The sequence below is a fragment of the Myxine glutinosa genome, chromosome 1 (genome assembly GCF_964187855.1).
Source record: "Myxine glutinosa chromosome 1, kmMyxGlut1.1, whole genome shotgun sequence".
In the NCBI taxonomy this organism is placed as follows: domain Eukaryota; kingdom Metazoa; phylum Chordata; class Myxini; order Myxiniformes; family Myxinidae; genus Myxine; species Myxine glutinosa.
Genome location: NC_136261.1, coordinates 136364991 through 136387673, shown reverse-complemented (window position 1 = coordinate 136387673; position 22683 = coordinate 136364991). Strand labels below are relative to the sequence as shown.

The window sequence follows — 22683 nt, the reverse complement described above, 5'->3', positions numbered from 1 at the left end:
TACTGTACAATATTGTATATATAAGTGAAGTTTTTACTGTTTTAGTGTCTTATTTAACCACACCCCGTTTTACAAAGACTGCTCACTCCACAGCAAGCGACGGTACATCATTATTTGTTTGTGAACCATATATATCTTAGTTTTTAATCCCATCAATGACATGTATTTGGTATGTTTAGGTCTATTGGCAATAACATACAGTAATAGTATATTCAACTTTTCTATATTTGCAGGTAATCCAACCCTGAAGAATGGCGGCCAATTCGTGTGTGTTCTGCAATGAATCTGTCCGGTTTCTCCCAATGATTGATTTGAGCTCGAGCGACACTACATGCAACTACTCCACTCTCAACTACATTGCGCAACATGCTAAACAACATGATGTACCTACCATCATCACCTTTGATCAGCCACTATGGTGGAAGGCATTGGCGATCATTCTCTCGGAGCCAGATGGAAGCCCCATGCGACGTATTGTGGTAAGGCTAGGTGCCTTTCATATGGAAATGAGCTTCCTTGGCAGCATAGGGCACCTCATGGGTGGTTCTGGGTTGAAGGAGCTGCTAGAACTCATATACGCACCAAATGCAGTGGATCACATCCTAACAGGAAAAGCAATTTCCAGGGCTGTACGGGCACACATCCTCCTGGATGCTGTCCTGAATGCACTCCTCCTGTCTGATCCTCTTGGAGGAACACAATACAGAACTGCAGAAGACTTGCCAGTTCGGGATGAAGATGCAATGAGTGGCTTGGCCGATGATGATGTGATTCATCCAGATGTGAGTAAAGCAAGGACCCTGTATGATGCGTTGATGAAAGGCACACGATCTTCCAACGATGTAGCAAGTGATCCAATCCTTGACAAGATCAGCAAAGTCTTTCAAACACAGACAGAATCATTGACCAAAGACCGAACAGCGAAACTGTGGTTACAGTATATGGATATGGTGAAGATCTTAAGAAAATTCATCAAAGCCGAGCGTATGGGAAACTGGTCCCTGCACCTCGAAGCTGTATCTGATATGTTACCATATGTAGCAGCCTCAGGTCATTCACTCTATGCTAAGTCTGCCAGGATTTACCTGCAAATAATGCACAGCTTAGAACAGGACGATCCAGATGTGCACCGTAAGTTTACTCAGGGCTTCCATGTCGCCCGAAGAAGTAGTAGAGCTTGGGCTGGAATTTCCTCAGACCTGATGATTGAGCAAGTACTCATGAGAAGTATGAAGACCAGCGGGGGGTTAACAAGAGGAAGAGGAATGACAGAGCAACAACGGTTAACGTGGCTTTTGTCCATGCCGGCTTGTTCGGAGACGAACAGATCGATGCAAGAGCTCACTGGAGTGAAGTACAGCACAGGTGAACAGAACAAAGAGATGGGCAAAACCAGGCAGCATCGCGACATGCAAGATACAAGTACACTACAGGTCGCTCTAGTTGACAGAAATCCTTTCAAGTGTCATCCATCCCTCAGGAACATAATGACTGGTGTCAACGCTGGCAGTAAGGTTGATGTCAACAATGCCAAGCTCATTGGAGACAAGATCATGCACTCCATTACAAATCAGTCAGTTGTCCACTACACGTTCAAGCGCAAAGCCCAAGCCACCACATTTCTGAAGGCCAGATCATCTGTGCGAGTTGGTAAAGACCAGGTACAGATAGACCCAGAACTGCTATTCCAGCGTCCCATCATCATCTCAAAATCTGCTGAAGATAAGGAAGAGATGTTTCGCTTTGAGTTATGCCCTCATCCACCTGCGCTGTTTGATGAAAAGCTGATGCTACGTGAAGCCCAGAAGTCCGTACTCGGAGATGCTATCTGGTCTAAACTTGAACCAGGTACCATAGAGTCAATCAGCGAAATCCAGTATGTCTTGGATGGTGGAAGTCTGCTGCACCGTATACCATGGCCACGTGGTTCACCAACATATCGAGAGATCTGCATGCTCCACTGTGACTATGTTACAAGAAAGTACGGAAAGGCCATCGTAATATTTGATGGATATCTTGGTCAATCAACCAAGCACATGACCCACCAGAGGCGAGCAGCAGGTAGAGGTGGACCAGAAGTGACTTTCACTGATGACATGAAGTTGACCATGAAGAAAGACATCTTCCTGGGAAACCTCAACAACAAACAGAACTTCATCAACATGTTGAGCAGATACCTCTGGCTTTCTGGATGCCAGACCCATCATTCCCAGGAAGATGCTGACCTGCTAATCGTCCAGACCGCAGTCAGTTCGGCGAACATGAGGAACACAGCCCTTATAGGAGAAGACACAGATCTGATCGTCCTACTCTGCTTCTACGCAAACCTAGAAGCACACGACTTGTTTATGTATAGTCAGGCAAAATCCACTACAAAACCAAACCACATCTGGAATGTGAAGTCCATGAAACGTCAGCTAGGTGCAGCTGTGTGTGAAAGCATCCTATTCATACACGCAGTATTGGGATGTGACACGACGTCTCGACTGTATGGCCTTGGCAAAGGAGCGTCACTGAAGAAATTCATGATGAGCACACTCTTCCAAACTCAATCCCAACAGTTCTTGGCTGAGGATGCATCACCAGATGTGGTCGAGGCTGCAGGAGAGATAGCACTCGTGTGTCTCTACAAGGGTAAACCTGATGAAAGTTTGGATTCCCTCAGGTACAAGCGGTTTTGTGAACAGGTCGCAGTCAAGACTTCGAAGATACTCCCACAGACCTTACCGCCCACATCTGCTGCAGCGAGATATCACAGCAGACGGGTGTATCTGCAAATACAGCAGTGGAAAGGAAACAACAGCCTACAACCAGTGGATTGGGGCTGGAGAATGAGCGACGGCAATCTTGTTCCTGTTATGACCGACCTCCCTCCAGCACCTCAGGATTTGTTGAATGTTATCCGGTGCAACTGTTCGACCGATTGTGGTTCCGCACGGTGTACATGCCGCAAGAACAACTTGGAGTGTTCTCCTGCTTGTGGTCAGTGCCGTGGATCTGGCTGCACCAACTCCGTCCTGGACAGTTTCAGCGACGACGATGACGAGGAAAATGATGATTAGGTAGTGGACTGTTGTTATAGACTGTTACATGCAGCTGAATTAGTTAATTGTGGACATTTTTTTACTTTTAAGCGAATCCTTGACTTCCGACAGTATTTTATGAGTCAGTATTATTAGTTTCTCTATATGTGATTTTATTATGAGTTTGTGATTTTAATCAACAAAATGTGCCATAATTCTGAAACAGTCATGACAAGTGATTCATGTATTTGCATATCAGTGATCAGTATTTAGCTATTGGGAATTTTGTTTACGTGCTTATTTTTTTGTTCCGTACGGGCCGTACTGGGGCTGTAACATGCTGTAATTCCTGATATTAAAAGTATAATTATATACCATGTGCTCGGAATGTATCGCAAAATGTGAACAAATCGTACCGCAAAAGGATGAAAAGGGGGGTCCATGTACCAGTGATTTTGACAGACACCCCATATTTTTAGAGCTTTAGACTTTTGATATGTTATCTGGTATATATTACTGCATACAATTTCGCACTGATATGTAGTGTTGCAGTTTTTTCCTATCTGGCCCCATATTTGGGCTAAATGGCTTGGACTACAAAGGTGGATCGAGGTTATGTTTTCACCCCTATCTGTTTGTCTGTCCGTGTGTCTGTCCGTTTGTCTGTGAACAAAATATCTCAAAAACGTATGCATGGATTCGGACGAAATTTGGCAGAGATGTAGCGTATGTGACAAGGACGAAATGATTAGATTTTGGTAAAGATGCGGATTCGGCTACTAGAATTTTAAAAGTAATTCTTCACCATTGGGAGACAGGTCCAAAAACGATGCATAGCAGGATATCTCAAAAGGTTGTTGACGGATTTGGACGAAACTTGGTGGACCGGTTGATTGTCTGACAAGGACGATTCGATTCAATTTTGGTGAAGATCTGAATATGGATTCGGATATGAGAATTATTTAATTATATGAAGTGATTCTTCATCATTGGGAGACAGGGCCAAAACGATACATAGCAGGATATCTCAAAAAGGTATGGATGGATTTGGACGAAACTTGTTGGACAGGTTGTGTGTGTCAAGGAAGAAAAGATTCAATTTTGGTGATTCTTCACCATTGAGTGATATGGCCAACTTGGCAGAGGTATGCTCTTGACTGAGTGGCGTTCTAGTTTGTGATTGGAGTTATGCTGTTTGGAATGAAAATAGAGATATTGAGTTCAAGTGAATGACAAAGTGACGTGAGGGTTTCTACTTTCTAACCGTGACATTCACAGATCACTATATGCAGATTCGTCATTGACTTGGTATAGAACCATTCAAACGGGTACGTTTTTCGTGGAAGTCCTTCGCTATTCTGCTGTCCATGCTTGATATTTGACTACAGGTGGCACAGGAATGTGGAATTTATTGGTTCCTGGTTTCCCATTCGCTGTTTTTTTAACCCAAGTCTTTCACAAACCTGCTGTCCATATCTGATGTGCGACTGAAGGTGCCACAGGAATGTGGAATTTATTGGTTCCATGGATTCCAGTTCCATGGATTCACTGCTTCAGCATTCGTTGTTTGCTTTCGGGTCCCCACTGGTACCTCGCTAGTATACATATATATATATATATATATATATATATATATATATATATATATATATATATATATATATATATATATATATATATATGTATGTATATACGGTCGTGGCCAAAAATATTGGCACCCTTGCCCTTTTTTCAAATAATTCACCATTTCTTCCAGAAAATTGTTGAAATGAAAAAAACATTTTGCTGTCCACTTATGTATTTCTTTGGTTTACGCTAGAACAAAGCAAAAAAAGCTTTAAAAAATCACTAAATCTAAGTTTATTCCACACAGAAATCCATAAATGGCCCTGACTATTATTGGCACCTTTTAGAAGTTGTTAGAAATAATTAGATTTCAAACAGGCGATTCTCCGTTACTTTGGAATTGAACTCACCTGTGGTGAGTTACAGATGCCTGCAATATAAAAACCACTCATTTAACCAGTTTGAAAAGAGAAAAGTAGGTATTCTGCTGTTTTGTGTCACTGTGTGTACCGCAATGAGCATGGAGAAAAGATATAAAATCAGAGAATTGTCTGAGGAGGTCAGACACAAGATTGTAGCCAGGCATGGACAATCTCAAGGCTCTAAGTCCATCTCCAGAGCCCTTGATGCTCCTGGGTCCACCGTACACAATGTTATCAGGAAGTTTAAGACCCATGGCACTGTATCCAACCTCCCTGGATGTGGCCGCAAGAGAAAACTTGATTGAAGATTGCAGCAAAGGATTGTTTGATTGGTGGAGAAAGCACCTTGATTAACTACCAAACAGATTCAAGCTGACCTTCAGACACAAGGTACGATAGTTTCAACTCACATTATTCGTTGCCAACTTGATGAAAGGGGGTTCTATGGTAGGAGACCCAGGAGGACCCACTGCTGAGTAAGCCCGACTGGAGTTTGCCAAAACACACCTGAACAAGCCAAAATCCTTCTGGGAAAATGTCCTGTGGGCAGATGAGACCAAATTAGAGCTTTTTGATGAAGCGCATCATCGTTTATAGAAAACAAAATAATGCGTTCAAAGAAAAGAACACCTTCCCTACAGTCAAACATGGAGGAGGTTCACTGATGTTTTGTGGTTGCTGTGCTGCCTCTGGCGCTGGGAGCCTTGAATGTGTGCATGGCATCATGAAATCAGTAGATTACCAAGGCATTTTGGAGCACAATGTTCAACCCATTGTCAGAAATCTGGGTCTTCGTCGAAGGTCATGGGTCTTGCAACAGGACAATGACCCCAAACACACTTCAAAAAGCACACAGGAATGGTTCAAGACAAAACGCTGGACTGTTTTGAAGTAGCCAGCAATGAGTCCAGATGTAAATCCCATTGGACACCTGTGGGGAGATCTGAAAACAGCAGTTGGGAGAAGGCACCCTTCAAATCTGGGAGGACTGGAGCAGTTTGCACAAGAAGAGTGGGCCATACTGCCAGTAGAGAATTGTAGGAAGCTCATTCATGGCTTTAGGAAGCACTTGACTGCATTATTTTGTCCAAAGACTGTGCTACCAAATATTAAGTCGAGGATGTCAATAATTTTGTCAATGCCATTTCTTTTTATTTTCTGATTTATAAGGATATATTACGTTCTGAATCAAAAACAAAGGTTCTGTAATGTTGACAGTGAAATAAAGAATTGTGGAGACCAAATACTTTCGTCAATTTCAACTTATTTTTAGAGAAAATTGTGAGTTATTTGAAAAAAGTGCAAGGGTGCCAATATTTTTGGCAAACGACTGTACATATCCAATGCATCTGATAACTGCCTTTTTACTGTGATGTAACTAAAATATATAACCACCTTTAGAGGCCATTTTTCCCCGCAAAGCGGGGGTTGGCCTTTTTTCGGGAACCGTGGTTGTTGTTGTTTTTCGGTCCCCTTTTTGAAGCAATGTTTTACGGCCGGATGCCCTTCCTGACACCAACCCTTTTTGCCGCCTTTTAACGACAAACAGGGAATTACCAGTGAACTGGTACTCAATTAGCCGACCTCGGAAGGATGACAGGCTGAGTCAACCCCCCTGGCGTTAATTCAGCAATCGACCGGGATTCGAACCCAGGATCCTTGGATCCTAAGCCGGCACCATAGCCGCTAGCCCAACACCACCCTAGCCGCTAGGCCAACACCACCCTAGCCGCTAGCCCAACGCTAGCCCAACTGTGATCTAACTGAATACTTTAATTAGAAATTACCCTTTTTACTGCAAAAAAAAATATATATATATATATATAACTGAAAAACATGGTCCGTGAAGCTGTGAGGTGGTGAGGCGATGAAGCCGTGTGACTATATATCTATTAATTACGTACTGTTTGAATGTTGGTTGCGTACTATCTATTAATTACATAGTCTATTAATTATGTAGTGTTGGAATATGCCTTTCGTCCACTTTTTAGATTACAAAATTGGCTCGTGCGCACTTGTGAAAGAAAAGGCTGGGCAAGAGCGGTTCGGGATAGAGTTGCTATCGTGAGGGGAGCTTTGTGGAGCTTTGTGGCGCGTGGAACGACCGGAGGAGGAGGACGGGTTTCCGCCGCTTCACGGCTTAGGGTGCCATGTGGCGATTCACGCCATCTTGTGCGCTCCCTCGCGGAGACTCAGGGACCACCCGCGCTTGTTGGAGCAGGCTGAGTATCGGCCACCTCACCACACCATTCTCTTTTATTTTATTTCTCCCTGTGTCTGTATATGAGTCTATATGGAGGGTCCCTCATTTAGGAATTTTAGTTTACCGTGCATTCATTTTTATTGCCTGCATTATCTATCTATAATTCCAGTAATCTCTGTCTGTACGTTTGTCTGTGACCGCTGTTTCTCGACAACCACGGGTCCGATATACTTTTAACTTGCCAGGTATATTGCTGGGGACCCGAGGATGTGCCTTTTCAAGGTTTCATATTAATCGGACAATTACTTACCGAGCTATGTCCAAAAAACGATTCAACCAATCAGAGAGCAGCGAACGATCGCGTGTGCCGAACGTGGCGGACACACTCTGCCTCGGATGGCACATTTGAGAGCGTATTCATTTATTTCACGTTTGCAAACTATGTTGGCGTTAAACTATGTTTTACAACTAATAAAAACGAATTTGCGATTCATTCGCTTTCCTGCGCGTTTGTGCACGCGATGGCGATTTCTTTACCAAACTCCGGAAGCCGTTCGCTTTGGACCAAACCATTGCATGTAAATAGAGGGGGGGGGGATTGTCACCACTCGCAAGCCGTTCGCTTTGGACCAAACCATTTCATGTAAATAGAGGGGGGGGATATAATTTTAGATATAGATATAGTACGGGCATGCCCTAGTTTTCATTAAACCCATTATTTATTGCATTTCTTTGTCGTGCCTGTCTTGTACATTTATTTGTTCGTGAGTTCGGATAAACCCCCATCGTGTCCATCCGTGCAGGTAAGGACCTCGGTATCCCTCCCCCGCACGTGCCAAAGAGATAACACCGCCATATTTTGGGGTATACGCATCGGAGTTAAAGTTCGTTTTGGTCATCCGTCACCCTGAGGTCTTCACTACAAGGCAGACGTGACAATATGTTAGTCCTTTTAAATGTAGTTTCCAGCCAGTCACACATTTTCCCAGTAGTGAGTGAGATATCTTTTGATGGAAAAAAATAATCTTTTTGGCGATTAAACTTTTTTGTAAAGGGAAAAGTTTTTCACACTCATTTGTGAAAGCCATATTTCCAAAGATAAGGAATGAATTTAAAATCAAATATCTCTTTAACAAGAGGAAATGTGCTACAATTAATAGGATAACTTTTACAAGACTTTATTTTCATTATATTTTTAACATTCACATCACAAATAAAAAAGTTTTATTTTAATTTTAAAGATTGACTCAACAATCATGAATAAGCGCTATTTAACTCGACATTAACTCGACACCTCATCCATGTCACCCTCCACCACAGTTATATCAAAAGAAGCTCATTCGTCACATTGATTGACCTAAATATGGGACCGTTCAAAAACTACGCAATGCTATGTGCTTGATTGAAGCTCACAAATTATTTTTATTCAACATTAATTCGATTTTTGGGGTTCCTCATCGTGGTAAAACTCGACCCAAACAAAGCCAAAGGAAATCTGATGAAACAAATCTGGGCATTGGATAATCAATAGAGTCGTACATGCCTGATGTCTTAGGCCCACCAAAAAAACCAAGATGGCAGCCATATTATGTCGTCTGGGTCCAAGGTGGTGGAGGCAAGCAACAAATTTGGGTGGGGTCCAGCAGCTGTCCTACCAATGGGTGCACATTTCAAAAATCGACCCACAACATGAACTACAACAACAACAACAACAACAACAACAAAAGCACCAACAACCATGCAGAGCTCTTGTGGACCTGTGACACGTCTAAGGTAAAAAGAGAGATAGAAAACAAACGGAATCAAAGACAAAGTTGAAAACATTTATAGCAAGTTGTAAAATTTCAAAACAATGCCGACCACCAATACACATACACGATACACATACACACATACACAATACATGATACACGACGATACAGTTGGAAATAAAGTCAAAACAAACAAATAAAAAAATAGGCAAAAGACAAAAAAAAGGTTCACCTGAGAAAGTCTAATTTCTTCAAAAAGAGCTTTTGGTATTTTCGTAAAATAATCAGAAAAAAATAAATTCCAAATCAAGTTCCCTTGTAGATACAACAACTTTATCAAATTGACTCACAAAAGGTTCGCGATGGATCACAATGAATCTATTCGGTCTCTAAGGAAGCTGGTGCAGGATGTCAGTATGGAGGAACGCGATGTCGAAACTCATAGCCAAGAACAAGTTACCCTCAAATCACATTGCTTTCCAAGTAAATCACTTGATTAAGTTCTTGTGAATTCCAATTGGCCCCAAATTGCTTTTCCATCGTCTCTTATACCCCAGCGATTTTCCCAACATATTGGTATTCTCTAGTGCTCAGGGTGTTGGAGCGTAGCGTACAAACAACCTGCATGGTGGCAGTCATGGGTACAACTCCATCCCATCAGTGGTAACAAGGCCTGATGGGCTTGGTTTTCTCCAATTTTCATTTGAACACCCAATCTGTAATGTCAGTAATATCAATAACTCTCGTTCTTGACTTGACGATGGTTGAAAATTCCTCGACCACATAAGAAAAAGAAAATAGGGTAACTTTCCACGGACTTTATATCATGCTATTTCATGTTTTGTCAAGCCTCCGCACTGCGCTGGGAGGTAAGCCTTGCCGATGAATTTTGGCCTGTATGCAGACACCAATCCAGTGGAAGTCTGTGAAAGGGACTTGCGATTCTTATGACGTCTTAAATCGCACACACACACCAAATGATTCTCAATAGATATTTGACTTCCAAAGCATTACAGAAGAACATCATCTCAAACTCGGTGACAGGATCATATACAGTCACGTGAAAAAGTAAGTACACCCCATGTAAAGTTTTGACTTTTTCAACATATTTCAACTTACAGCTATTTGATCTTCATTTCAACAATATTGATAGATAAAGGTGATATAATATAACAAATATCATGAAACATTTACATTTTGTAGTCCATTGTATAATTTAAATAAATACAAATGCAAATTTCGCATGTGGAAAAAGTAAGTACATCCCTACATTTATCAACAACAACAACAACATGCATTTTAAAGGCCATTTTCCCTGCTAGAGCGGGGGTTAGCCTTGCGGTCCCCATGACAATCTTCTCCATTTTGCCCCATTTTCTGCATCTCTCCTTGTTAACCCCCTTGCCCGCATTTCTTCTTCCACCATCTTTAGCCAAGTCTTTCTCGGTCTTCCCCGTCTTCTACTTCCTTCTACATTCATTTCCATCACTCTTCTCAACCAGTCACTTTCATCCTTCCTCAACACATGACCAAACCATCTCAACCTGTTCCTCTTCACAGCATCAATCACAACTTCACAGCATCACATCATCAACCTTCCTCTTCACAGACCTACATTTATCACTACTTCAAATACCTAAAATTAGAATCAGGTGCACCAGCTCAGGTGCAAATGATTGGAACATCGTTAGAGAGGATCTTGAAGGAACCTGTTTCATTTAAACCTCAAGCATTTCGTTTGGTTTGCTCAATGTTGTTGAAGTGTGCGGTGTCACCATGCCAAGATCAAAAGAGCTCTCTGAGGCCTTCAGAAAGAAGGTTATAGATGCCTACAAGTTTGGGAAGGGATTTAAAAAGATTTCCAAACAATTTAAAATCAATCATTCGACTGTGTGGAAGATCATCTACAAGTGGAGAATATTCCAAACAACTGCCAACTTGTTCAGGCCAGGCCGCCCCAGCAAGTTCAGCCCGAGAGCAGACCACAAGATGCTTAAAGAAGTCTCTAAGAACCCCAGAATGTCATCATGGGACCTCCAGGTAGCTCTTGCCACTGTTGATGTCAAAGTGCACGAGTCTACCATCAGAAAGAGGGCTGCACAATTTTGATCAACATGGGAGGTGTGCCAGGAGGAAACCTTTGCTGTCCAGAAAGAACATCAGGGCAAGACTAAAGTTTGCCAATGAACACCGAGGCAAAGACCAGCACTTCTGGAACAATGTGCTCTGGACAGATGAGTCAAAGGTAGAGCTATTTGGCCACAGTACCAGAAGACATGTTTGGCGAAAACCAAAGACAGCATTTGACCACAAGAACCTGATACCAACTGTAAAGCATGGTGGTGGAAATATTATGGTTTGGGGCAGCTTTGCTGCATCAGGGCCTGGGCAGCTCACCATCATATAATCCACTATGAATTCTTCATTGTACTTGCTTGAGGATAATGTGAGGCCATCTGTCAGAAAGTTGAAGCTCAACCGAAGGTGTATCTTGCAACATGACAATGACCCTAAACATACCAGTAAATCCACCAAGGAATGGCTGAAAAGAAAGAAATGGAGGGTTCTGGAATGGCCAAGTCAAAGCCCGGATCTAAATCCCATCGAGATGTTGCAGGGGGATTTGAAACGAGCTGTGTATGCAAGAAACCCCTCAAACATCGCACAGCTGAAAGAATTCTGCATGAAGGAGTGGGCAAAAATTTCTCCCAGTCGATATCAGAGACTGTTAGACAGTTGTAAGAAACGCCTACTTGAGGTTGTTTCTGCCAAAGGGGGCAATACCACCTATTAGAGCAAAGGGTGTACTTACTTTTTCCACATGCGAAATTTGCATTTATGTTTATTTAAATTATACAATGGACTACAAAATGTAAATGTTTCATGATATTTGTTATATTATATCACCTTTATCTATCAATATTGTTGAAATGAAGATCAAATAGCTGTATGTTGAAATATGTTGAAAAAATCAAAACTTTACATGGGGTGTACTTACTTTTTCACGTGACTGTGTGTATGTATGTATATATATATATATATCTTATATTGTAAAAGGAGCCACGTCTGTCTGTTTGTTTGTCTGTTTGTTTGTCGTGTTATAACTTGAGAACGGATTAACTGATTTCAATAAATACAACTACGGTGGATTCAGGTAACACCCGGGAATGTTTGCGAGCCAATTTTGTTTTTTATTGGTACATGGACACGCATATCGAAACTGCTAATGCCAACACGTGACTCTAGTGCTCAAGGTAAAACTTCAAGAGCCTTGGGTGACCTCTCAATATTGATATTTTTCAAAAATATTTTAAACAGAGTGTTTTTGTGGCAAATGGAGCCTTTTGGCAAGGTCAGACCGATAACATTTACCAAAATTTTTTTTACCCACAAATAAGGACCACCCTAATTTTGTATGTATACATACGTATATACCGACAGAAATAAATAGAAAGAATAAAGAGAGGGATACATTGAGAAGGAATAGAGAGAGAAAGTGCGTGTGTGTGTGTGTGTGTGTGTGTGTGTGTGTGTGTGTGTGTGTGTGTATGTGTGTGTGTATGTGTGTCAGGATGTGGCAATATACTGTATGTCAGTGTTTTTCAGTGTATGCCAGCGTGTGTGTGTCACTGTGTATCAGTGTGTGTCAGTGTATGCCAGTGTGTGTGTGTCAGTGTGTGTGTATCAGTGTGTGTGTGTCAGCGTGTGTGTGTCACTGTGCATCAGTGTGTGTCAGTGTATGCCAGTGTGTGTGTGTGTGTCAGTGTGTGTGCATCTGTGTGTGTGTCAGTGTGTGTCAGTATGTGTCTGTATGTGTCAGTGTGTGTCAGTGTTCATAACAAGGTGAGACCACACGAGTTGGAAAATAATCACAAATACATTTTGTATAATGTCTTCTTCACTACAACTATAAACAGTCAGATATCATGTTTTCATGTAATTTTCAAATCATGTACTTTGAAGTATTCGTGTAAACCCATGGTGGTTTAAATAAATGTTTGGCTAACAAAAATCCAAAGCAGGAAGTTTTCTAGTGTCAAGATCACTCTCAAACTGTGCGGCTACAAGCTCGGCACAGTCATCTAAAAAAGATTGTAAGTATTGGTGATCTTATGAAGTTATGGAAGCACCTGCAGAATGCTTGCATAGGTTTTAGGTTTCTTGTTTTGTCATGTAAAGTAAAAAAAAAAAACAATAAAAAAAACCTTGTCAAATGCAATCAAACAAATAGTAAATAATAATTAAGAAAAATTGGCATCTTCTCCTTCGTTAATGGTGATTCCACTACTTATATCAGTAAACGCTACTTGGTAACAGTTTCATCAAAACTCACCAATCCGCAGTACGCCATGAAAGTTTGGTTTGACAGTGAAACACCTGTGTGGGAGGACAGGTCCAGGAAAATGGCACGTTGTGCTGTGTTGATCTCGATGATATGTCCTCAGTGACTTGCTCCAGTAGGTCCTAAAGAATCAAGCAGTTTGTGCAATGGTGTATGGGCCGAGGATTAGGCGGTCATCCTAGCCAATGAGCTACAATGGTCACTCCCCCACCTATGTCAGTGTTTTCAATCCTCCTCCCCTCACCGCCCACCCCTCCACCCTTCTCTCACCAAAATGGCTGCTCCCAGGTATGTAAGCATAACAAAAGGTGAGTTATCTCCACATGCCTGGGCTCCAAGCAACATCCACTCGGGCAAGGCTTGGCATGTTACCCGCAGAGCGTCTTTTTGAAAATATTAGCGGAATGCTTTCACTGCTTTTGGCTTCGAAGGCAACGCTTTGTCATAAAATATCAAAAAACACTTATCCCCATTATCTGCCAATCCACTTGTATTTTATTGCCATGTAGGAATCAACAACAGAGCCAAATGAAATAATCAATCAATCAAAACACTCCTGTCGCTTCAGTTAGTACAGCCGAAAGTATCCCACTATGGCAGGTCCCCCAAATATCCACTAAACCGTCACACCCCTCGAATTTCACTGCTCTATTTCCACATCTTTTGTGTCCCAATGCTTCCCCATTAGCCTGCGCTGCTGATTTCCTTTCCTGCTTCATCCTAATCCCACATTTTAATATACTTCTCTCACTCTGTGTTTCTTCTTCTCTTTGCCACGGCCTCCCATCCCCCATAAAGTTCCTAAAAGCACCACCTTCCTTCACATTTTCACCTCAATTTCTGAACCTACACACCAAAGCCTCCACACACCTCCCACACTCCATAGCATCGAGCAATTTTCCATTCTATACTTTCGAAGAGCTGCTGTCATTTATCAGCTGGGCAGCATGGCCATCAACGGTCCGGCAAGCAGAACAAACGAGGGCCCATTCCGTGGCCTGGTGAAAAGGTCTCAAAGAGAAACAGAGCTCGGGCTTGGTTGCTGAAGCAACGCCTCTGGGAGGCGGCGATTGATCCAACCGTGTCACTCACAGTGGCACGCTCAACACAAGAAACATCCTCAAGTCCCGCCTTGGTGCGGAATGCGAGGGTCAAGTGTCAGACGGGGGAGTTATCAATATTTAAATACGGTTCATCGAAGGCATTCACAACCATGACCCATGCAGAAACATGTTTTCAGAAGTTTAACTTGAACATAATTGCATGAAAACATCCTGTTTTTAATTTGAATGTCTTAAAAATAATGGAAGAACAACATTGTAGAACATCAAATATTTACTTCTAAAAGTACCTGTAAAATCTAAGCATAGGCCAACTGCAATTTCACAAAATTAAGCAAGGCATTTCTCACCTCTAGTACAAGAGGCCTGCAAAAAAGAATTGCTTCGGCCACCAACAAAACAGTTTTTCTGCTTTCTGTGTTCACTTAAATTTACGAGTTTCAATAAGATGCCCTAAAAAGGTAGTTGCAGCTGTTCTTAAATTTATGATACCAAGCAACGAGAAATAACGCAAACAAATGTAGGAATAATAGGATACAAAAAATGTCAAAAGGTTATAAAGCAAAGCTTGCAAACAACATTCCAAAGAAAATTTAAAAGTTAGAGTGAAAGGATGAGAGTATAGCTGATGCAGGAGGCCAACTGCAGGCAGTCAGCAGGTTTCCCTGGAATTAGGGGCAGCAGCTCTGCAGACCGGCCACAAGAGGCTACATTTGCATTAAGATGTATTCTGAATGCATCAGAAGGGTTGAGTTCATTTAAACTATTTTGGCCAAACCTTTCCCTGCGCTGTATGTTTAGGCAAGAGACATGCAAAGTTCATTTATATCATAATCAGCTATGATAATACCATAGCATTACGCTATAACAAGTATCTACAATGAACGTATGCAATTAAATGCACGTATTGTTATTTAACTGAAGATATTTTGCCACAAAAGTGGATAAATCCATCACATGTCCCATCAATTATAGAACAGTGCTGCCAAGTATTACAGCTGGAAATGAAAGAAGTTAAATTTCTGGCTTGTTTAGCATTACAATCTGAATCCATAGCTAATGATGCTGGATTTATAAGGTTTTCAGAATACAAAATCTCGATTCAGAGAAGAAGTATGGAACATTGAAGGGTAATACATGGAGAGCGGCATGGAGGGGAAGCGGTCGAGCACAGATAAACAGATAAAACAAGAAGACGTCATGCGGAGCACGATACTTGCAAAATCCGCCCCCCCCCCCCCCAAAAAAACTTTCCATTGATACAGCAAATTGTCCATTTCATGAAGATTAAAATTTACGATCTTGATCAAAGCTCGGGTCAACAGGATGAAAAGTGACTATTTTTCAGATGAAAAATGATGATTTTAGAAGTTTGACCTTGAGTTGACCTTTGACCTCGACCTCAAAAATAGTTGGTTTCCCAATTCAGTAAGGCAACACACAAATGCTGTTCTATTTTCAAGTCAATCGGATGAAAATTGATGGGTTTTCAGATAAAAATTATGATTATGGAAGTTTGACCTTCAGTTGACTTTTGACCTTTTGATCTCAAAAATCGTTGGTTTCCCAATTCAGTGAGGCAATATGCAAATGTTGTTCAATTTTCAAGTAAATTGGATGAAAATTGACGGTTTTCAGATGTAAAGTGATTATTGTGGAAGTTTGATCTTGAGTTGACCTTTGACCTTTTGACCTCAAAAATAGTACGTTTCCCGATTTAGTGCCTCGATATGCAGATGCTGTTCAATTTTCAAGTCAATCGGTTGAAAATTGACGGCTTTTCAGATGAAAATTGATGATTTTTAAAATTTGCCCTTGAGTTGACCTTTGACGTTTTGACCTCAAAAATACTTCATTTCCCAATTTAGTGACTCAATATACAAATGCTATTCAATTTTCAAGTCAATCAGATTTAAAATGGCGATTTTAGAAATTTGACCTCGAGATGACCTTTGACCTCAAAATCAATAAGCTTCTCAATTGTGACGACCTATACAACTTGGTGAAGGTTGGTGACGATCGGTTTTGAATTGTGACCTGTAGGCCGGTGACAAACAGACAGACAAACGGACAGACAGACAGAATGACAAACGCAACCGACCAATATACTTGAAAAATCTTCGATTTTGCAAGTAATAATAAATGGGAAATGAGAAGAAGAGAGAGAGAGAGAGAGAGAGAGAGAGAGAGAGAGAGAGAGAGAGAAAGAAAAGAAGAGATGGCAACAAAGACCTCTCCTGCTGGTAAAAGGCCGAGGTGCAGGGAGGTTCATGAGTGCGGGAAAAGATGACAAGTGCAAAATGGAAGATAACAAGAGATGCTCGTGTAATGCAGTATTGAAGCACTGGAGGGAAATTTGGGCTTGCGGTGACTTGGTGAGGAAATTCCACAGGGAACAAAGGAGTGGAGGTGAACAGCAAGTCTGGATTTTGGAGGTTAACAAGAGGGGGTAATGGCAGAATGCTTCTGACCTGGAGAGGCTGGGAAGGGGTGGAAGTCTCAAATGGCAAGTCCAGAATAGAAAGTGGAGGAAAACAAAGGACAAAAAAATGTTTGTGGTGAGAGAGCAACACATGCAGCCTGCACATTTGTCTCTTTGGGAGAGATACAGATGACGTTGAAAGCTTTAGATTCCATAATATCCAGGTTCAAATCCCATAAACTAAGCTTACTATCCATTGAGAAAACGTTACATATACGAGGGGCAGTCAATAAGTAACCTTAAATTATTTTTCACAACTTGTTTATTGCATGTACACTGCCGGTCAAAAGTTTTAGAACACCTCAATTTTTCCAGTTTTTATTGAAATTTACGCAGTTTAATGTCCAGTGAATAACCTGAAATGGTACAAAGGTAAGCAGTAAACTGCTTGAGGTTAAAAAAAAAGTTTATGTTAGCAATAACAGGAAAATAATGTAAATTGCACAGTTATATTGTAAAAAAAGGCCTTCTTTAGGGAACAAGTAATGGGTTAACAACTTACAGCTGTTCTGCAGCAATGTAAGTAAATTAAGCCTTGAACGTTGATGCAAACAATTCCTACAGGTGTCCCAACCTCTGCTGATTACTTGATTACAAACGCCCTGTCTGTATAAAAGCAGTATTGGAACAGACTGTTATTACACTCTCTGAAGCATTATTTGGACAATATTGCACTGCAGGAAGTAGTACATTGGAAACTGGAGGAAACTCTGACAGGAAGAGGTCTGGCAGACCCAAAGCCACAATAGAATCAGAAGACAAGTTTCTGAGAGTCAACAGCTTGTGTGATAGGCGGCTCACAGGACAACAACTTCAAGCACAGTTTAACACTGGTCGAAGTAAGCAAGTCTCAGTTTCAACTGTGAAGAGAAGACTTCGAGCTGCAGGTTTGACAGGTCGAGTGGCAGTAAGAAAGCCATTGCTAAGATGGCAAAATAAGAAAAAGAGGCTTGCCTGGGCCATGAAGCACCGCCAGTGGACTACTGAAGACTGGAAGAAGGTCTTATGGACCGATGAATCAAAATTTGAAATCTTTGGTTCATCACGCAGGGTTTTTGTACGCCATCGAGTCGGCGAAAGGATGGTTCCTCAGTGTGTGACACCAACTGTCAAACATGGAGGAGGAAGCGTGATGGTCTGGGGCTCTTTTGCTCGATCCAGAGTCGGCGACTTGCACAGAGTGACTGGCACCCTGAACCAAAAGGGCTACCACAGCATTTTGCAGCGCCATGCAATACCCTCTGGTATACGCCTAGTTGGTCAGGGGTTCATCCTACAGCAAGATAATGACCCTAAACACACCTCCAGGCTATGTCAAAACTACCTTCGAGGAAAAGAACAAGACGGTAGGCTTCAAATCATGGAATGGCCAGCACAGTCTCCAGACTTATACACCATCAAGCTGGTTTGGGATGAACTGGACAGAAGGGTGAAAGCAAAGCACCCTACAAGTGCAACACATTTGTGGGAACTTCTGCAACAGTGTTGGGAAGAACTTTCCGAACAATATTTGATTTCCATTGCAGAAAGAATGCCACGAGTGTGTTCGGCGGTTATATCTGCAAAAGGTGGCTACTTTGCTGAGTCAAAATTAAATTTTGTTAAACAAAATGATTCTATGATTTCTTTTTTATCTCCAATTGTTTATTTGTTCTCTGCTTAATTTCATAGTACAATGAGACATTAAACTGCGTAAATTTCAATAAAAACTGGAAAAATTGAGGTGTTCTAAAACTTTTGACCGGTAGTGTACGTGCTGCAACAACTGTTATTTTTCAATTTAATCTTCATTGCATTCAATGCATTTTTCCAGCGCTTTACTAAGGCCTGGATTCCTCTAGAAAAAAAAATTGGCTGCTTGTGTAGCCATTCGTGCACCGCCTCTTGGACCTCTTCGTCGGATCGGAAAATGATTCAACTAAGCGCCTCTTTAAGTGGCCCCAAGAAGTGGTAATCTGAAGGGGCGAAGTCTGGCGAGTAGGGTGGATGAGGAAAACACTCAATATATATATGGAGGAAGTTTATGGAGGCACGTCGAACAGTGTAGGTTGGTTGTGTAGTGAAATTATACCAAGGTGAACCCAGGGGTGCTCGCTACGGAAGGGGGGCGTCTATAAGACCCGGGACAACCGGGGCGCGCGGACACTTCAGCGGAACTCACTGTGACATAATCCAGTAGTTTGAATGGTATGTACGCCCCAAATGCTGCGCTGACAATGCGCTGCACTAACCATTGTTATATTGAATCAACCATTGCTGCTCATGAAATGCTCTGATTTAATGCCTGTTGCATGCATGTATTCTTACAGGATGTACTGCAGATCTAAATGATATTAAACCTACCCAGAGGTCAAGTCGTGTCTGAGCTTGATTTTCACGACATTTAATATCATTTAGATCGCCGGAATGGCTGACCACAAGATGATCGTGGTACCGATTCTCGGAGCCGACCCTCAAGCTGAGGGATCAGCATCGGAGTTCGCTCACTGGCTCAACACGCTGGAGAATTACTTTGCTGCTCACGAAACTGAGCCCACCGCTGCGATAAAGCTGTCCGTGTTACAGTCGAAGGTCTATCACACTGTTTTCCGGAACATTTCTCGACTTGGGACGTACGCTACGGCTCTAGCCGAGCTGAAGCGCCTCTACGTAAAGACACGGAGCGCTGTGCACGGCCGGCATCAACTCTCCCAGCGGCGACAGCAACCATCTGAATCGATCGATCGCTTTGCGCAGGAGTTGCGCTACCTGTTGGCAGACTGCGTGCAGGACGTCCGGACCCACGAGCAAGTGCAGGACGATTTGCTCCGAGATGCATTCATCTCCGGAATTAGTTCTGGAGTCTTGCGGCTCCGACTCTTGGAGGTCACGGATCTGACATTTACAGAAGCACTACGGCTGGCACGCGTATACACAGATGCCCGAGAACAATTGACCGCATATGATCACCCACGAGTCGTGGCGGGGACCTCGCAACTCGCGCGACCTGAGAGGGCTACCGCCGAGGATACGGAGGGGGACCCGACCACCACTATGGCCGAGTCTCTGGGAGCTCCTGAAGCGGCCTCTGCTTCCGGCCTCACTGCTGCCGCCGCTGCCCGGCCACGGCCTGCCCGGTATGCAAAATGTTATTTTTGTGGTAATCGGCAGCATCCTCGCTCTGAATGCCCGGCCCGGGAGGCGACATGTCACCTGTGCTCCACCAAGGGCCATTTTGCAAAGGTCTGCAGAAAGGCCGCTCGGGGCACGCATCCTCGCGCGACCTTGAATGGGCTCATCGCGGAGCCAACGGATCGAGCGCCGGACGGGGCGCCTCGCTCGGCTTTGAAGAGCCGCTCTCCTCCTCGCGGGCCTCTGGCTACCCGCCCGACCTTGGTGAGATACATCGGGCCGCCGAAACAAATGGCGCGAACGCGACCGGTCACAGCGCGTCCGACCTTGACTGGCGTTCGAACGCCTACTTCAAACAAGCGACATGCTCCTGCTTTGGAAACTCCTCTCGAAGTGCGGCAAATGCAGCACGTGACACGAGCCCCATCTGACGGCAGCTTTTGCGAATTACATGCACCCACTTTGGCATGTGAATCTGCAGACGGCAGAAATCTTTCTCACGTGACTCGAGCCCCATCTGACGGCAGCTTTTATGAATTACATGCACCCACTTTGGCATATGACTCTGCAGACGGCAGAGACCTTTCTCACGTGGCTCGAGTGCCATCTGGCGGCTGCTCTTACGACCAACCCACACCCACTCTGGCAAATGACTCTGCAGACGGCAGAGACCTTTCTCACGTGGCTCGAGCGCCATCTGGCGGCTGCTCTTACGACCAACCCACACCCACTCTGGCAATTGAAACTGCTGATGAGCCAACTCACTTCAATGCTCCTGCTGAGGCCCAACCTGCCGACGCTGCCCGAAGGATTGCAGCCGGCGTGGGATCCACCCGCGAGGCGCGATCTTCTCGCCCGGCCGGAACTATACCTGCCGGGTCTGCCGGCCTAGCGCAGGCCTTCATTCCGCTCACGGTCGCGGGCGTTTTTGCGCAAGCTTTGATTGACACGGGGTCCACGGATAGTTTTATTGATCAGCGACTCGTGCATCAACATGGGTGGCCGGTTCTCGGGACAACCCGCCGGATCTTCATGGCCTCTCAGGGACTTCGGTTGAGCACAAAAGGGGCGTGTCGATTGAAACTTGTGATAAACGGACGCACGTTCCCGGACGTGTATCTCATGGTATTACCGGCCTTATGCGCTGACGTTCTGTTAGGACTTGATTTCCTTAAGCGGCATGGACGTTTGGAAATTGACTTCGGAGGGCCGGACACGCTCGCTGTGTGCGCCCTCGCTCAAATGGACATGGAGCCACTCTCACTGTTCCCCAACCTGACCACTGATTGTACCCCTGTAGCCGTCAAATCGCGGCGTTACTCTCGCGTGGACGCGCAATTCATTGCGGAAGAAACGGCCCTGCTCTTGAAGGACGGTATCATAGAACACAGTAGGTCACCGTGGCGGGCCCAAGTCTTAGTGGTGCGGAGTGAGGCCCACCGCCGGCGTATGGTAATCGACTATTCGCAGACGATTAATCGTTTTACACAACTGGATGCCTACCCCTTACCGGGGATGGACGCCCTGGTACGCCAGGTGGCCCTGTATTCCGTTTATAGCACTCTCGATCTGTGTAGTGCGTATCATCAAGTCCCCATCTCTAGGGCTGATCGCGTCTTTACAGCCTTTGAATCGGGTCAGCGGTTGTACCAGTTCACGAGACTTCCCTTTGGGGTAACGAACGGCGTCCCTTGTTTTCAGAGAGCTATGGATGACCTCGTTGCGAAGGAGAATTTGACCGATGTCTTTGTCTATCTGGACAATCTTACGGTTTGTGGGTATGACCAGGAGCATCACGACGCTAATCTGAAACGCTTCCTCGAGGTCGCGCGGAAATATCGCTTAACCATGAATGCGGCGAAGTGTCAATACTCTCTACGCACGGTAGACCTTTTGGGGTACACCGTGACCCATGGCTCCGTCTCTCCGGATAAGGAGCGTCTGCGCCCTTTGCTCGATATGGCTCCGCCTAGCGATCGGGCTTCGCTGAAACGCGCTCTAGGGCTGTTCGCCCACTACTCAAAGTGGGTGCAAAATTTCTCCGCGAAGCTCCGCCCCCTCGTGGCCTGCGACACTTTCCCCATGGGCCCGGCCGCCCTGGCAGCCTTCGAGGGCCTTAAAGTCGACATTGCTGGCGCCGCTGTCGCGACGATTGACGAGAGTGCCTCTTTCGTTTTGGAGAGTGATGCCTCGGATCATGCGATAGCGGCGACTCTCTCCCAAGGAGGCCGCCCTGTGGCTTTCTTCTCGCGGACTCTCACCTCCGCCGAGCGGAGGCATTCGTCTGTCGAAAAGGAAGCGTACGCGATCGTCGAATCAATTCGGCGATGGCGGCCGTATCTGCTTGGGCGGAGTTTCCAAATCATCACGGACCAACAGAGTGTTGCGTTTATGTACGACACCTTACATGCTCAGCGCATTAAGAATGAGAAAATCACCCGTTGGCGTATCGAACTCGCCGACTTCTGCTACACCATCAAATACCGCCCGGGGAAGGATAACCTGGTCGCTGACGCCTTATCAAGGCCGGCCACTTGCGCGGGGGTTGTAACTTTGGAGGGGCTGCGCACTTTGCACAGCACTATGTGTCATCCCGGGGTAACGCGCTTCGCGCATTTTGTGCGCGCGGGCAATCTGCCGTACTCGATGGAGGACATCCGCCGCATCTGCCGTGATTGCGCGATCTGTGCGGAACTCAAACCGCGTTTTTATAGCCCCCCTC

The 22683-nt window shown here is 44.1% G+C and overlaps 1 protein-coding gene across 10 annotated transcripts in view; it reads right to left on the bottom strand.

Moving 5' to 3' along the window:
• LOC137428864 (xylosyl- and glucuronyltransferase LARGE1) overlaps nt 1-22683 on the bottom strand; it is a 659931-nt gene that overhangs the window by 206680 nt on the left and 430568 nt on the right. For 2 of the 10 annotated variants that reach the window (XM_078777415.1, XM_078777446.1), the window contains exon 4: nt 13299-13429. The exons of 7 other annotated variants lie outside the window; for them this stretch is intronic. The gene's annotated coding sequence lies outside the window, so the exon portion shown is untranslated. Of the gene's footprint in view, nt 1-5421; nt 5552-13298; nt 13430-22683 lie in introns of all 10 variants that reach the window. One more of the 10 variants, XM_078777456.1, reaches the window with a different exon arrangement.